General features: G+C 38.1%; 1 long non-coding RNA gene across 1 annotated transcript; it reads left to right on the top strand.

Annotated features, from left to right (window-relative positions):
• Positions 1-264: 264 nt before the first annotated feature.
• LOC122451321 lies at positions 265-16,319 on the top strand. Its single transcript, XR_006272375.1, has 2 exons — positions 265-330; positions 16,169-16,319. It is a non-coding gene; the product is annotated as an uncharacterized LOC122451321 (long non-coding RNA).
• Positions 16,320-18,101: the final 1,782 nt, after the last annotated feature.

Here is an 18,101-nt window from a genome sequence, read left to right on the forward strand (position 1 = left end):
TAGAATAATGAAAATAAAATTAAACAAATGCTACTTAGTTAAACTTAAAAGATTTTGCACAGCAAATTAAAACATAAACACAATGAAAAGACGATCCTCAGAATGGAAGAAAATATTTGCAAATGAAGCAACTGACAAAGGATTAACCTGCAAAATATACAAGAAGCTCGTGTGGCTCAATATCAAAAAAACAAAGAATCCAATCAAAAAATTGGCCAATGATCTAAGCAGATGTTCCTCCAGAAAAGACATAGAAATGACCAGCAGACACATGAAAAGATAATCAACATCGCTCATTGCTAGAGAAATGCAAATCAAAACTATAACGAGGTTATCACCTCATACTGGTCAGAATGGTCATCATCATCAAAATATCTACAAATAATAAGTGCTGGAGAAAAGAGAACCCACTTGCACTATTGATCAGAATGTAAATCAATACAACTACTATTGGAGAACAATATGGAGGCTCCTTAAAATCTAAGTATAGAGCTACCATATGACCCAGCAATCCCAATACTGGGCATATACCCTGAGAACACCATACCTCTGCAGGATGCATTCAGTGTTCATTGTAGCACTATTTACAATAGCTAGGATATGGAAGCAGTCTAGATGTCCATCATCAGATGAATGGATAAAGAAGTGGTACGTACATATAAAGGAATATTACTCAGCCATAAAAAGGAATGAAATTGGGTCATTTGTAGTGATGTGAATGAAACTAAAGCTTGTCATACAGAGTGAAGTAAGAGAGAGAAAACACATATCATATATTAATGCATATATATAGAATTTAGAGAAAAGGTACTATTTGCAGGGCAGGAATAGAGATGCAGACATAGAGAATGGACTTATTGACACGGGGGGAAAGGAGAGGGTGGGATGAACTGAGATAGCACTGACATATATACATTACCTTATGTAAAATAAGTAGCTAGTGGGAAGCTGCTCATGCTCTGTGATGACCTAAAGGGCTGGGATAGGGAATGGTGAGAGGGAGGTTCAAGAGGGAGTGCATATATACATAGATAAACATATATATGTATATATATGATTCATGTTATCTTACAGCAGAAATCAACACAATATTGTAAGGTAATTACCCTCCAACAAATAAATAAATAAAACATAACAGACATCATAAAAACTTTGGTGTGAACAAAGTAGTATAAGAACTTAGAAAAGAGAAGAACTTTGGGGATATCAATGAAGGTCTTAGTGTAAAGGTAACATTCAACTTGAACTTATAGAGTGAGAAACATTTCATCAGACAGATAGGAGTAGGAGAATAAGTTGTTAGAACAGATTAAACTCTTATGAACAATCTTGCTTTCCACCATAATTTAGAAAGTGCTGCAATGTTAAATGTGAAAAAGTGGCCATTTGGAGCAATTTTTCACTTTGTAAGGACAATTTTGTATATCCAAGACCTTCAATATGAGTTGAAAATTTATTTACAGAAGATTCTCAAGTTTCTTAAGCAGGATACCCCCATGATAGATTCTGTGAACCACATTTTAATTTTCAAGTTGCCTTTCCTTGTTCAGTACTTGGTCCACAAGTGCCAAAAATTCAACAAATACTTTGGGGCTTCTGAAACCTGCATATAGTCAGTATATGTTAGGGCAGCAATTCTGAATTGGAAGGTGAAGTCAAAAGGACACAGAAGAACATTAGGGTCAGGTGTGGCTTAAAGAAGAATATTCAGTGTTTTAGTATGATTTTATTGAAAACCACAATCACAGAAAACTAACCAAAATGATCACATGGATCACAGCCTGTGTCACTCAATGAAACTAAGAGCCATGCCATGCAGGGCCACCCAAGATGGATGGGTCAGGGTGGAGAGTTCTGACAAAATGTGGTCCACTGGAGAAGGGAATGCCAAACCACTTCAGTCAAAAGGATGTAGCAGAATATTAGTCAGGCCTGGCTTGAAAGAGAATATTCAATATTTTAACATAATTTTATATTTGAAAAATGAAAAGAAATCTCTTGCCTTTATAATGCAAATTACAAAGAGCAAATCTCTCTCTGAGGAATCATAGCTGGTAGGCATACTTAGAAGACAGAGCAAGAAAGAATTCTGAGTGAGCAGTGTAGGAGACATGTTAGTTACCTAAAATGCTTTCCAAGGTGTTAGTATAATTTATACTGTCATTTCTATTGCAGGTCTTGCATATATAAATACATTTTTTCAGAAACCATACATTTATTAAAAAAAAAAAATCAAGTTCACGTGTTGGTTGTGAGTTAGACGGAGTAAGTATAGTCCATTCTGTCTTTACCAACATATAGAGATATAAAACCAGGACGAAAGGCATGGAGAAGCTGTTTGATGACTTTGAGAAGTAAACAGTAGCAGATGGATTGGAAAAGAATACCAGAATTCAAAGTACTGCCAAAATGTAGGTAACTTTACCTTTTTTTTTCTCCAGGTCTTCCACTACTTGTTCACAGGCAGAGTTGCAGTTGCAAGACAAATTAGGCTAAATTCTGACTGAAGAACTGAAAAAGATTCCCTGGGTAAGTGGGAAGTAGGTGAAGATCACACACAAAGAGGAAGAAACTTGGAAGATGTTTCCATAAAACTCTTTATAAACTCTTGGATGTAGCTGAAGTTGTCATGCCTGGGTCTAGTTCTAACAAGCCTACCCAAGATACTGAGAACCTAAACAAAAGATAGAGCACCATTGAGATCCCATACTGAACATTTATGGGACAGCTTATTATTTTTGTACTCATGGGAGTATGTTCTTTTGAAGAGATTTTGGCTTTTCTTGTTGGAGCATTGCTATAATACATATCTAAGCCTTTGTCAGATAATTCCAACATCTTTAAAATCTTTGGTGTCTATTAATTATTGCCTTTTTTCATGTGAGTTGAGATTTCTGTGGTTCTTCATTTGCCAAGCAGTTTTCAAGCATATTCTGGACATTTTGATTGTGTTATGAGATTCTGGGTCTTGTATACATCATGACAAAATATTGATATTTGTTTTAGCAAGCAACTGTTATGGTTAATTTATCTTCAGTTTGCAAATTCTGACCCATCTTCTGTTGTGGTTCTAGTATCAGTTCAATTTTCAAAAGAAAAAAAAAAAAAAAGAAAGCAAGTTCAGTAATGAGACAGAAGAATCAATAGGAAATTTCAGAAGCAACAAAAGTAATATCCTTCTCTCTCTAAAAAAGAAATTCACTGCATATACTCTAGAGCAGAATGGAAATGAGAGAGGATACAGTCTACATTAATAGAAATTATTCTATCTGAATAATAGAGGGATTGTTGTTCAATTGCTCAGTCATGTCTGACTCTTTGTGACCCCATGGACTGCAGCACGGCAGGCTTCCCTGTCCATCACCAGCTCCCAGATTTTTTCTCAAAGTCATGTCCATTGAGTCAGTGATGCCATCCAACCATCTCATCCTCTGTCACCCCCATCTCTTCCTGCCTTCAATCTTTTCCAGCATCTGGGTCTTTTCCATTGAGTCAGCTCTTTGCATCAGGTGGCCAAAGTATTGCAGTTGGACAGATACTCAGATACTTGTGTGACAGTTTTAAAAATTCTAAGACTTAGCTCAGAGTTTCAGAAGAAGAGGAGAGAGAGTGTGGTGCTGAAAAAATATCTAAAGAAATATGGCTCAAAACTTCCCAAATTTGGCAAAAGACCTATAAATTCAAGATGCTCGGTGAACCCCAACCCAGGTGGAGGACAAAAGAAGTAAACTTATGCTCAGGCAATCAAACTGTTAAAAACTAAAAGCAAGCAAGCAAGAGGAATAAAATATATAGAAAGTATTACTTATAGGGAAGCAATGATGCAAATTTCAGCTTCCAAACTGAAAACCACGAAGATAAGAAGGAAGTCCCACACATTAAAGTGCTGTAATAGAGGAACCACAGAACTAACACCATGTTGGAACTGCCTCCCTCAGTTTTTAGATTATGTACTCTAGTACTCTGACCCTTCATATAAAGAGTTAAAGATTACAGAAATGTTGCTTGTGCCCAAATAACTCATTAAGTTCCCTCAAATAAATTCCCTCAAGACCGTTTCCATCCCATGTTATGGCCACTACTTGTTACAGATAAGTTTGTTTTCAACCCAGAAACTTGTTAATAAGCAGAGCTAAGAATGGCAAGGTAAAAGATAACTGCTAACAATCTGAAGTTTTTGTGAACTTGGGATCCAGCCTACGTGAGCAAGCAGAAGAACAAAGAGGTGTTCTGCTTCCCTTGAAGGCTAGGTGTTACCAAGAAGTCTGCACTCAGCTTTACCATTTAATCTTGAACTTTGCCACTTCCCTTTTCCTTTAATATAAGAGAAGACTGAACTATATTCTGAGTTAAGATGGTTATTTTAGGACATTAATCTGCTGTCTTCTCAGTTTCCTGGCTTTTGGAACAAAGTTGTTGTTTTTTGCCTGAACACCTTGTCTCTTTACTTATTGGCCTGTTGTGTGATGAGCAGTAGGAGCTTGGACTCAGTAACAGTGATGCAACAAGAAAAAAAAAAAAAGCTTAGAAGTCTATGTTCAGTGAAACTATCCTTCATACATGCAAGTGAAATAGTGACTTTCTTTGATGAAGGAAAATTCACAGAAACGATTTCCAGCATCAGCGCCTTTGGGGATCAGCATAGTTCCTGTTCCAAGGCTTCAGAACTGCAGAATTGGGTATGAACAGAGAAACCAGTCTTGAAATGTTAAGCACATTTGTGTAATGCCTCTGGCTCGTGGACTCCAAGTGCATGGGGACACCTTTGAAGTGCCATCCACACAAGGAAAGGCACAAGGAAAGGAAATACTCCAGTATTCTGGCCTGGAGAATTCCATGGACTGTATAGTCCATGGTGTCACAAAGAGTCGGACATGAATGAGTGCCTTTCACTTTTTTCAAAAGCAGATTTAGGAGGGAAGTTTCTATCTCTTACCAAGGGATTATTTGCTGTCATTGATAGTGCCAGTGTCCAAGGTCTTGCTTGTGACAGCTGACCGGACTGGCTATAGCTTCTGGCTGGTGGTAGCTGGAATGTCGTTGGGCAGGGTAACAAGCTCCGTGTGATGCCAAGCAGGTTTCATATAAGATGGGGCAGAAGAGACTGGACCCAGATGCTGAGATGGTGTAAATGCTATGGCTGTTTTTGTGACTTCTGTTGCTCAGCATAAAACAATAGCTTTGTTTAACTCAAGATAGATGTGCAGACAAAGTCCAGCTGTAAGCATGCACCCCAGCCTCAAAGCCTCAGCTTCATCCAATTAAGCTTGCTTGGGCTCCAGTGTGGACTGACTTTGCAGCTGGAGAGAAGTCTGGACTGGGGGGGCAGCCATCAGACCTGCCAGGACCAGTGAAAGGGCCATCAGTGCCTGCCCACTTGCCTTGAGGTAATCACCACTTTGGTGACAGAGTTGTGCTGTGACGCTTATTTCCCCTGTTTTATCATTTTCCAAAATTTCAGGAGAAAAGTGAGCTACCACTATTTAAAGAGGTAAGTTAAAAAGTAAAAAAAGTGAAAGTGTTATTTGCACAGTTGTGTCCAACTCTTTGTGACCCCGTGGACTGTAGCTCACCAGGCTCCTCTGTGGAATTCTCCAGGCAAGAATACTGGGGTGGGTAGCCATTCCCTTCTCCAGGGGATTTTCCCTTGCTAGGGATCGAACCTGGTTCTCCTGCATTACAGGCAGGTTCTTTACCATCTGAGCCACCAGGGAAGCCCTTAAAGAGGTGAGGGGACAGTCAGTTCTCCATTGATTTTTAAAGGAAGCTACAGAAGAAAGACTAAGTCATGTCCTATATACATAATGCACATAACCACTGACATTGAGGGCTCAATTTCTTGTCACTGAGGTGACTCAGAGCTTCATCCTAGACTAGGACTTCTGCGATTCTGGCTATTCTTAATCTCTGAGAAGCTTTTCTTGATACTCTGTACAATTGCTAACCAAGCCTCAGGCAGGAGGGCTGAATGCCATCAGTCACATTATTCCTTCTCTTCCACTTCTTTTCAACCATAAGGCCACTAGCTTGGCCTACATGGTGGATAAAAGTAAAAATTAGAACAGCTTGTGAGACCAGGCCAGCTTGGGATTAGCTGCTTTTGGGGGGCTGGTAAGAGGGGTGGCTCTGGGCGCCACCCCTCCTAGGAGAGAGGGGCCAACTCTCACCCTCTATCAGACCTGCCTGCATCACCACCTCTACGCACTGCCTTCCAAAAACAGCCCAGGAACCCATTTCGATATTAACCATGTCATAAGCAGGTGAATTAGGTGAAGAGATGTTTGCTGCACATAAGATATTTGCCTTGCTCTATGAAGATTTGAATACACTCACGAAGTATTTTGTCTTGTATTGAGGTTCTTCAGTTGTCAACAGGAGACACCTTGGCTGCTGGATTTAAAAATTGAAACACATTTTCCCTTTGGTTTCCCTAAAACGAGGAAGTGCTAAGTTGAAGACTGAGTGCCCCAATTATGAAAAAAGTAGAACTTTCACCAAAGCTTGGTACAGTTTTCTGATATATTGAAGTTTTGAGTACGTTATATCTGAAACACAAGCATTATTTCTTTCTATAATTTACCTTGAATGTAGAGAGTCAGAATCCAGCAAATTGTCTCTTAAAATGCCTCATCATTTTCTTGTCTTAATGAAGCTTACAAAGACAAGGCTCTTATAAACTGTGTCAAAGAAAATACCCAAATGCAATCTCTGCAAGATGAACTCAGACAATATTTTCCTGATGTTGTTCCTAAAAATGCTATTTAGAAGGTTATGAGGAAGCCTTTTCTTACTAACATTGAGTCATTGCCAGATTTTAAGAGGGGTTTTAGAATTCAGATTTGATGTAACTGTCAACAAAATATATGGAACATCATTTCAGAGATTTGGGGGGCAAATTATCTCTGTTTGTAACAAGAGAAGAGGATTTGAGTGCCATCTATTTTCATCAGCATACATTTGCAAAGTTCTTTTTCCCCCTGTACTTCTGCCTCTGAAAGCAAAGTAGTACAGTGGGCTCTGGAATGGCCTTTAGTGTCATTGCCAAATACTTCTGGTTCTTTGTTTTTCAGCGCCTGTTAGGAGTACATTTCCTGACTCCCTCCAGCTTGCATGAGGCTGTGTGAATAGTTCTGGCTAGTGAGTTATGAGTGGGAAGGAGACACACCACTTTCAGCTGAACCTTTAATGCCAAAGTGTGACACTCCAGAACACTCTTTCCCATGGCCTCAGTCACCGGCCACATAAGTTTCCTAGAAGTGTCATAAAAAATTACCACAGAATTGGGTGGCCTAAAACAACAGGAATTTATTATCTCACAGTTTAGGAGGCCAGAAGAAGAAAGTCAGGAGTTAGCAGGCTTCATTCGTTCTGGAGATTCTAAGGAAGAAACCATTCTATCTATGCCTGTGGGTGAGATCTTGGTGACTGCTGGCAACCCTTGGCATTTGCCTGTAGATACATCACTTCAAGCTCTGCCTCCATCTTCACATTACTTTTCTGTGACTCTGTGCCCTTTCCTCCTCTTATAAGGGAATCAGGAATTGAATTTAGGGCCCAGCCTAAATTCAGGATCATCTTATCTCAATATTCTTAACTAGTTACGGCTGCAAAGGCCCTGTTTCCAAATATGGTCACATTCTGAGGTTCCAGGTGGGCGTGGAATTTTTGGAGAACACAATTCAACCCACTATACCAGCCATGGGTCAGACACATGATGCTCCATCAGCCCGCGACCTGGAGTGAAGATTGGGAGGGACAGAGCCTCAGCCAACTTATGAGCTGAGAGGCCAAGTGAGAAAAGCATCTGTGCCACAGGGAGTACTGAGATTTTAGAGATGTTTGTTATCAAGCATCCCTGGACAACACAAGAATGATGTTCAAAATGACCCTTTTAAGTGTTCAACCGTCCATCCTTCCTGGTGTGAAAAAGTCTATTTTAAGCAAATAGACTCAGTAGTCACATTAACATCAAATGATTTGATAAGAAAACATATTTTTGGAATTTTTGTATATTCACATATTTTTTCTCATAAAATTCCTCTTGCTTCAATATTTTTGTCAGAATATTTAATTTGTCATTCAACTACTTCAGGTAAATGCATTTGTTATTCAATGGCCAATCTATATTTTAAATAAAATGTTAATCAAAATTCAAATAATTTTTTACACATAAGAACAAGACTCACAAGTTCATTAGGCAAAAAATTAGAATAGGCACAACAGTATTAGTACCTTACATTGGCCTGTATGTTTCTGTGTTCATTTTTAGGATTTTGGTTTTGCTTTTCTCATTGAATAAATTAAGTAAGTTTTTTTAGTGCTCAGAAATAGTTTCAAGATCACAGAAAATGCATGCTTTTTTTAAAGTTTGATGGAAATATTCTGTGCCTCATCTGCATATGGTTATATCATAGGTGATATTATTCCACAATTTCTTAACTCCTATTGCACTATTTATCTACTTGAATTTCTTTACTTTTTAAGTCAGCTTTGATAATATAGCATTTTCCTTGGAAATAGAGCTTTTTCAGTAAGATTTTTAACATGATCATGAATTTTCATATAATATATACATGCTTTAAAATATTATAGAATTTAGATCAATGTAACGGAGATATTTTCCTTTTATGCTTATATCCCCTTTCTTTGAATGATATAAATTTTTGCTTTTAATTCATCTTAGTTTTAAATTTTATAATGGCTTCTTTTTTAACCTACTCCACTGTTCTGCTTTTTCCTTCAGATAGAGATATGTTTATGCGAATGCATGTTTGCATACCCAAATACATGTGGAGGAGAGAGCAAGAAAGACAGCTCATCTCTTTGACTTTGGTTGCATTAAGACCTTCTGGGGGTCCTTTTACACACATTCAGTTTTCTATTTGCATCTAGTGACTTGGAGGTTGGAAAACTTTCCTTTCAACTCTGTTTTATTTCTACTAAAATTTTATAGTTTTCTGCCATTTCTGCTTCCTGATGCTGATAAAGTTTACAAATTAGAAGGGGTTGTGGGTGAAGGAGATCAGAGAGTTAAACACATAGCCTGAACTCACTACTCTAAATCAGAATGCTCCCTCTTTGATTTTTGGATAATTTGTTTATGTTTCTCATGATTCATGCCAAGTGCCTCATTCGTAGTAAACCCTTAAGAAATAAATAAGTATTGATTTATTCTCAGCATGTTGAAAAAAATCACTTTCTACAAGAAAGTGAATCTATTAGAGTTCAGCAATAGGACCTGAAAATTATAGTTGTTATTTTTTCCCATTTAACAAACATTTATGAGGTGGACCTTGTTTCAGACAATATATGGAGCACAGAATAATACAATGGCATGATTCCTGTCATTGAGATTCTTATAAGTTTTTAAGTCTCCACTTTGTATTCAGTGCCTGATGCCATCTTTCTTAACATAATAAATACTATTGTACATCCTTATATTTTATAGTGATAAATCCCTTGATAGTTTCCAAGGCACTTTCTCAGATTATGGTATCTCATTTGGTCCACACAGCAAACTTCACAGGTAATTTTGATTTTCCTGAGTATAAAGAGGAAGCTCAGAGTGTTTTTTAAAAAATGTCAAAGTCTGTACAGACAGCAAGATGTGAAGATAAGGAAACTAAATTCAAGGTAGGATGTGAGACAAGGAATCTAAATTCAAGATAGTTATATATTATCATCTCTCTCCTTAATCAAGGTTAAAAACAACAAAGATATCATTAACCTGGGAAATTGTGTCTTCAGAGCCTTGAAAACAGTGTATTATACTGGGCAGCTACACTGACACCTCAAACTCACATGAAGAGCCCTGAATGAACACCAGCATCAGTTATATGTGAGGGGTGTGTTACAGTTTATCAATTGCTTAAATCCTCCATTGGCATAAATCCTATGGAGAACAGAGAATGAAACTCTGGCAGAATAGTAAGAGATGTTGTCATTCTGATAGAAAAATCAAGGATGCCCAAAGGCTGCTATCAGAGTAAATCAGAAGGGAAATTAGAACAGTGAAAGGAACAAAACTTAGGGGAAAAGGCATAAAACTGGAAGAAAAGTAAAAATTCAGTAACCCATTCAGCTCTTTTTGCATTCCTGAATGATTGGCATTTAGTAGCTATCCAGATGGACAGGGAGGGTATTTACCTGTAGTCAGGCTTTTGGGATCCATCTATAGACAGTGGGCTACATGCCATTTTGCAGAAAAATTAAATGAAAGCTAAACCATTCTAACTGCCAGCATAATCAAGCAATATTTGCCACTAGGCAAAAAAATGAAGTGTAGTCCTTGAGGATTTTTCATTCAGGTACTGCGGTTTTTTTAAAAAATGCAAAATGAGTTTCTGAGAAGATGCTAAATTTACTTGTGACTCTAAAAATTCATTGCCCTTTTACAGAAAGATGATGAAAAGATTAAGTGCAAGATACCTGAGAAGTTGGAACACATGGGCATTATGCAACATGGGAGCTTCTTTTGAATTCATAGGTCAAATTTATAATTCATCTGAAGGAACTTGAAACTAAATTGAAAAAAAGAAAGAATTACAAATGTAGAATAAGAAATAATATGGAGGACTATAGAATATTTGAATGGTCACCTATTCTGCCATGTACAGTAGAAATTACATGTAACTGCTGTCCAGTTGTACTAATTTCACATGCTAGCAAGGTGATGCTCAAAATCCTTCAAGCTAGGCTTCAGCAGAATGTGAACCAAGAAATTCCAGATATACAAGCTGGGTTTTGAAGAGGCAGAAGAATCAGAGATCAAATTGCCAACATTCGTTGGATCATGGAGAAAGCAAGAGAGTTCCAGAAAATATCCACTTCAGCTTCATGTTAGGCTCTACATGGTTCTACAAAGGTTCTACACTAGAACCTTTGACTGTGGATCACAGCAAACTGGAAAATTCTTAGATGGGAGTAACAGACCACTTTACCTTTCTCCTGAGAAATCTGTATGCTGGTCAAGAAGCAAAAGTTAGAGCCAGACATGGGACAACTGACTGGTTCACCCTGGGAAAGGAGTATGACAAGCTGTATATTTATTGTCACCCTGCTTAGTTAATTTCTATGCTGAGTATATCATGCAAAATGCTGGCCTGGGTGAGTCACTATCTGGAATTAAGATTACTGGGAGAAATATCAACAACCTCAAATATGCAGATGATATCACTCTAAGGGCAGAAAGCGAAGAGGAGCTAAAGAGTCTCTTGATAAGGGTGAAAGAGGAGAGTGAAAAGGCTGGCTTAAAACTCAACATTTAAAAAACTAAGATCATGGCACCCAGTTCCATTGCTTCATAGCAAATAGATGGGGAAAAAGTAGAAGAAATGCCAGATTTTAATTTCTTGGGCTCCAAAATCATGGTGGATGGTGACTGAAACCATGAAGTTAAAAGACTTGGAAGGAAAGCTATGAAGAATCTAGACAACATATTAAAAAGCAGAGACATCACTTTGTGGACAAAGGTCCATATAGTCAAAGCTATGGTTTTTCCAGTAGTCATCCCTAGATGTGAGAGTTGGACCATATAGAAGACTGACCACCAAAGAATTGATGCCTTTGAACTGTGGTGCTGGAGAAGACTTGTGAGTCCCTTGGACAGCAAGGAGATCAAACCAACCAATCCTAAAGGAAATCAACCCTGAATGCTCATTGAAAGGACTAATGCTGAAGCTAAATCTCCAATACTTTGACCACCTGATATGAAGAGCCAGCTTGTTAGAAAAGACCCTGATGCTGGAAAGATTGAAGGCAAAAGAACAGGGTGGCAAAGGATGAGATGATTATATAGCATTACCAAGTCAAGGCACATGAATTTGAGCAAGCTCCAGGAGATAGTGGACAGAGGGCCCTGGCGTGCTACAGCCCACGGGGCCATAGAGTCGAACATGACTTTGCGACTGAACAACAGCAGCTTTCTGCCATGTGAGAAACAGGGAATCATGTAGTCTGACTGTGCACAGCACAAATGTTTACAGAGAACCCACATAGGAAAAATCAAAGTGGAGAACACATCTCTGGTTCCTCATCAGCAAGTGATTTTTGAATCTCCACTCTAAAGCTTTGTCATCAATGAATAATAAAGAGATTAAAAATAAGTCAATATCTTTTCTGAATCTACTCAATGATTAAGACATGTCTAGATTGCAAACATGAACCTGTTTTTTCAAAGTGCCGATAAATGAGAGCTAACACTATTCATCAAACATTACGTGCCAGGTATTATTCTAAACAATTTACACCAATTGTTTCAGTTAATCATTCCTCCCAAATCCACTAATCAACATTTCAGTTCCAGCTGGATTCCGTACCTCTCCTACTTCTTGCTGTGCACACAAAGTGTAAACAAATGGCTGAAAAAAAAAAAAAAATACTCCCCAGAGTCTCTTTTTTTTTCCTTAGATGCTTTCCCATAGGCTATTTTATTTAGTCTTCACAATAAGCCTCTGTGGAATGTACTATTATCCCCACTTCTGCAGATGAGGAAACAGGCTCAGAGAGCTGAAGTAAATTGCCTATGTCTTCACAACACAGAACTGATGAAGACAGCATTTGAACCTGAGCAGTCTGTCTCCAGAACAGGTACTCTTATACCTGTACTAAATTGCTTATATGCTGCCAAGAGGGACTGTTGCCAGTATTCATTCTCAAAATTATCCACTAAGAGATGAAACTCAGACGAGCAGAATACTTGGCATAATAATTCCATACAGCCACCCCAAAATCTTTAAAACAGTACTCTCTGTTCTCATACCTACTCTGCTTAACTGTTTCAGAGGTTCCAAATGTCTTCTGTCTAGCAGAAGTGACATTTCATAAGATAGTGTGTGTTTACCTGAGCTTTCAAAGAAACTTCAGGGTTTATGGAAAAGAACAAATGGCATCGCATCTTTAAATAGAAAATATTAACACATTTCACCAGCATGAAAATAACTGCTACTCTATTGTATGATCACAATACTTCCAAAAATCATTATTATTTATTGGCCATCTCAAAAGTGGCAGAAAGAACTGGCAACAAAATTAGAGTATAAACAAAAATTATCATTCTTAATAAATCATCTGGGCAAATCCTTTCTAGAGGACAAAGGGCAAAAAACACTGTGATAATTCCTTCTCATTCCACCTCATTAAGTTGTCTTAGCACAACCCTCTGAGCTTCCTCAGTGACTCAGCAGTAAAGAATCTACCTCCAGTGCAGGAGACTCAGGAGACACTGGTTTGATCCCTGTGCCCAGAAGATCCCCTGGAGGAGGGCATGGAAACCCACTCCAGTATTCTTGCTGGAAAATCGTGTGGCCAGAGAAGCCTGGTGGGCTGTGGCCCATGGGATCACAAAGAGTGAGACACGACTGAAGTGATGGGCAGCAGCAGCAGTACAACCCTCCATGAAGATCAAAGGATTAACTCACTGTTCAAAACCTTGGAAATAAGACCACCCAAAACATGTGTGCACGGCTGAGCAGTGGTATACGGAAGCAACTCACTTTATCCAAGCCTACGTTATGGGGAGATAACATAAAATCCAAGCTAGCACATCTTGAATTACTTCATATGTACTGATCTGGGGATTATAGAAGGCCCAGGGATAAATCCACACACTTATGAGCACCTTATCTATGACAAAGGAGGCAAGAATAAACAATGGAGAAAAGACAGTCTCTTCAATAAGTGGTTTTGGGAAAACTGGATAGCTATGTGCAAAAGAATTAAATGAGAACACTTTCTAACACCAAACAGAAAAATAAACTCAAAATGGATTCAAAATCTAAATGTAAGACTGGAAATATAAAACTCTTAGAGGAAAGCATTGACAGAACACTGACATAAATCACAGCAAGATCTTCTATGACCCATCTCCTAAAGTAATGGAAATAAAAACAAAAATAAGTGAGTGGGACCTAATTAAACTTCAAAGCTTTTGCATAGTGAAGGAAACTATAAGCAAGGTGAAAATACAACCCTCAGAAAGGGGAAAAATGAATGATAGCAAATGAAACAACTGACAAAGGATTAATCTCCAAAATATGCAAGCAACTCATTCAGCTCAATACCAGAAAAAAAAAAAAAAAAAAAAAAAAAGAGAGAGAGAGACAGGAAAAAAAAAAAAAAAAACACAACAAGAGAAACAAAACAAAACAATCAAAACCTGAGCAGAAGGACTAAACAGGCATTTATCCAAAGAAGATATACAGATGGCTAATAAACACATTAAAAGACACTCAACATTGCTCATTATTGTTGATATTCAGTTGCTCAGTCATGTCAAACTCTTTGTGACCCCATGGACTGCAACATGCCAGGCTTCCCTGTCCTTCACCATCTCTCAGAGCTTGCTCAAATTCATGTCCACTGAGTCAGTGATGCCATCCAACCATCTCATACTCTGTCATCCCCTTCTCCTCCCGCCTTCAACCTTTCCCAGCATCAGGGTCTTTTCTAAGGAGCTGGTTCATATCAGTTGGCCAAGTATTGGAGCTTTAGTTTCAGCATCAGTCCTTCCAGTGAATAGTCAGGACTGATTTCCTTCATGACGGACTGACTGGATCTCCTTGTAGTCTAAGGGACTCTCAGGAGTCTTCTCCAACTTCTCCAATTGGTGCCCAAAAGCACCAATTCTTCAGTGCTCAGCTTTCTTTATAGTCCAACTTTCACATCTATACATGACTACTGGAGAAATCATAGCTTGGACTATATGAACCTTTGTTGGCAAAGTAATGCCTCAGTTTTTAATATGCTGTCTAGGTTGGTCACAGCTTTTCTTGCAAGAGCTAGCATCTTTTAATTTCATGGCTGCAGTCACCATCTGCAGTGATTTTGGAGCCCCAGAAAATAAAGTCAGTCACTGTTTCCATTGTTTCCCCATCTATTTGCCATGAAGTGATGGGACTGGATGCCATGATGTTAGTCTTTTAAATGTTGAGTTTTAAGCTAGCTTTTTCACTCTCTTGTTTCACCTTCATCAAGGGGCTCTTTAGTTCCTATTCAATTTCTGCCATAGGGTGGTGTCATCTGCATATCTGAGGTTATTGTTATTTTTCCCATCAATCTTGATTCCAGCTTGTGCTTCATCCAGCCCAGCATTTTGCATGATGTGCTCTGCATAGAAGTTAAATAAGCAGGGTGACAATACACAGTCTTGACATACTTCTTTCCCAATTTTGAATGAGCCCATTGTTCCATGTCTTATTCTAACTGTTGCTTGTTGAACTGCATACAGGTTTTGCAGGAGACAGGTAAGGTGGTCTGATACTCCTATCTCTTGAAGAATTTTCCAGTTTGTTGTGATCCACACAGTTAAAGGCTTTAGCATAGTCGATGAAGCAGAAGTAGATGATTTTCTAGAATTCCTTTGCTTTTTTTAAGATCCAGCAGTTGTTGGCAATTTGATGTCTGGTTCCTCTGCCTTTTCTAAATCCAGCTTGAACATCTGGAAGTTTTCAGTTCATGTACTGTTGAAGCCTAGCTTGGAGGATTTTGAGCATTACTTTGTTAGCATGTAAAATGAGTGCAATTGTGTGATAGTTTGAATAGTCTTTGGCATTGTCCTTCTTTGTGACTGAAATGAAAACTGACCTTTTCCAGTCTTGTGTCACTACGGAGCTTTCCAAATTTGTTGGCATATTGAGTGCAGCACTTTCACAGCATCCTCTTTTAGGATTTGAAAAAGCTCAGCCGGCATCCCATCACCTCTACCAGCTTTTTTAATAGTGATGCTTCCTAAGGCCCACTTGACTTCACACTTCAGGATGTCTGGCTCTAGATGAGTGATCACACCATCATTATAATCTTAATGGCTATCATTAAGATCTTTTTTTTTTTTTTTTGTATAGTTCTGTGTATTCTTGCCACCTCTTCCTAATATCTTCTGCTTCTGTTAGGTCCATACCATTTCTGTCCTTTTTTGTGCCCATCTTTGCATGAAATGGTCCCTTGGTATCTATAATTTTCTTGAAGAGATCTCTAGTCTTTACCATTCTATTGTTTTCCTCTATTTCTTTGCATTGTTCACTTAGGAAGGCTTTCTTATCTCTCCTTGCTATTCTTTGGAACTCTGCATTCAGATGGGTATATCTTTATTTTTCTCCTTTGCCTTCCACTTCTCTTCATTTCTCAGCTGTTTGCTCATTATTAGAGAAATGCAAATTAACACTACATTGAGGTATCACCTTACATTGGTCAGAATGGTCATCATCAAAGCGTCTACAAACAATACACACTGGAAAGTGTGTGGAGAAAAGGGAACCCTCTTATACTCTTGATGGGAATGCAGATTGATACAAGCATTATGGAGAACAGTACGGAGAGTTCTTTAAAAATGGAAATAAAACTACCATATGATCCGAGAATCACACTAGCGGGCATTTACCCTGAGGAAATCATAACTAAAAAAGACACATGCACTCCAGTGTTCATTGCAGCACTATTTACAGTAGCTAGAACATGCAAGCAACCTAGATATTCATTGAAAGATGCTTGGATAAAGAAGTTGTGGTTCATATACACAATAGAATATTACTCATCCATAAAAAGGAACACATTTGACTCAGCTATGATGAGGTGGATAAACCTAGAGCCTCTTGTACAGAGTGAAGCCAGTCAGAAAGAGAAAGACAACTATCAAATATTAAGGCATATATACATATATATATGTGTATATATATATGGAATCTAGAAAGATGGTACTGATGAACCTGTCTGCAGGGCAGCAATGGAGATGTAGACCTGGAGAAGAGACTTGTGGACACAGTGAGGGAAGGAGAGGGTGGGACAAACTGAGAAAGTGTCATTGAAACATATTCATTCCCATATGTAAAATCAGAGAGCCAGGGAAAATTTGGTATATGATGCAAGGAGCTCAAATTTGGTGCTCTTGGACAAACTAGAGGGGTGGGATGTGTTGCTATACGGCAGGAACCAATGCAGTATTGTAAAGCAATTATCTTCCAGTTAAAATAATTAAATTTAAATTTTTAAGAAAGGAAAAAATAAACAGAACTGAATATTTCTTTTCTTTTTTCTGATCATAATATACACAGTAAATGTGCACATCTGAAGTGCACAGATTGATGATGTTTTTTACTTGGATCCATTCATGAAACCATTTCTCAGGTCAAGGTGTGCAGCATCTTCAGCACAGGAGGTTTCCTCACGCCAGTCCCCCTCGTTACCAATCAACCTCTACTGGCAGCAATCACTGTTCTGACAGCCATCACCCAAGGTTAATTTTGCTTCTTAGTAAACTTCACGTGACTGAATCACACAAGCACTTTCACTTGCATATCTGGCTTCTTTCACTCAACATCAAGTTCTTGAGACCTATGCTTTTCACACATCAGTAGTTCTTTTCTTATGTTGTGTGCTAATACATCATTGCACAAAGAAGCCAAGATGTATTTGTCCATTTTCCTATTGATAGATATTTGAGTTGTTTTCAGTTTTGCCTGTGATTAACAAAGCTGGTATGTATAATCTTGCACATGTCTTTTGTTGGACATATGCACTCATCTCTTTTCTGTTGGGTGCATACCTATCAGCAGAGTTGATGTATCTTGAGATTGCTGTGTTTAGGTTTAGCAGTAGATATCGCTGAATGATTTTCTTCAGTAGCTTCACCAGTTCACCCTCTCATCAACAATATATGAGAATGCCAATTGTCCCACGTCTCTGCAAAACTTGTTACTGTCATTCTTTAAAACGTAACCATTCTTCTGGCTTTGTAGAGGCATCAAATTATTTAAAATGCATTTTCATGTGACTGATGATGCTGCACAACTTTTCTTGTGCTTAAGGATTATTTAAGTGTATCAAGACAAAATTTGTCAGACTAGATTTTAAATAGATTCATTTATATTCTGTTTACAAGAAACAGACTTGAAATAAAAATGTAGATAGTTAAAGATAAAAGGACAGAAAAGATATACCAGGAAATAAAAAGCAAAAGAATGCTGGTGTGGCTACAAGACTATCAGACAAACTAAATGGACATTCCATAATATATATAAACAAATAAATAAATATGTGTTTTATTCAAGGAAATATATAACAACCTTAAATTTGTCTATACATAATTGCATAGCTTCAAATACACTAAA

Source organism: Cervus canadensis, chromosome 1 (genome assembly GCF_019320065.1).
Source record: "Cervus canadensis isolate Bull #8, Minnesota chromosome 1, ASM1932006v1, whole genome shotgun sequence".
In the NCBI taxonomy this organism is placed as follows: domain Eukaryota; kingdom Metazoa; phylum Chordata; class Mammalia; order Artiodactyla; family Cervidae; genus Cervus; species Cervus canadensis.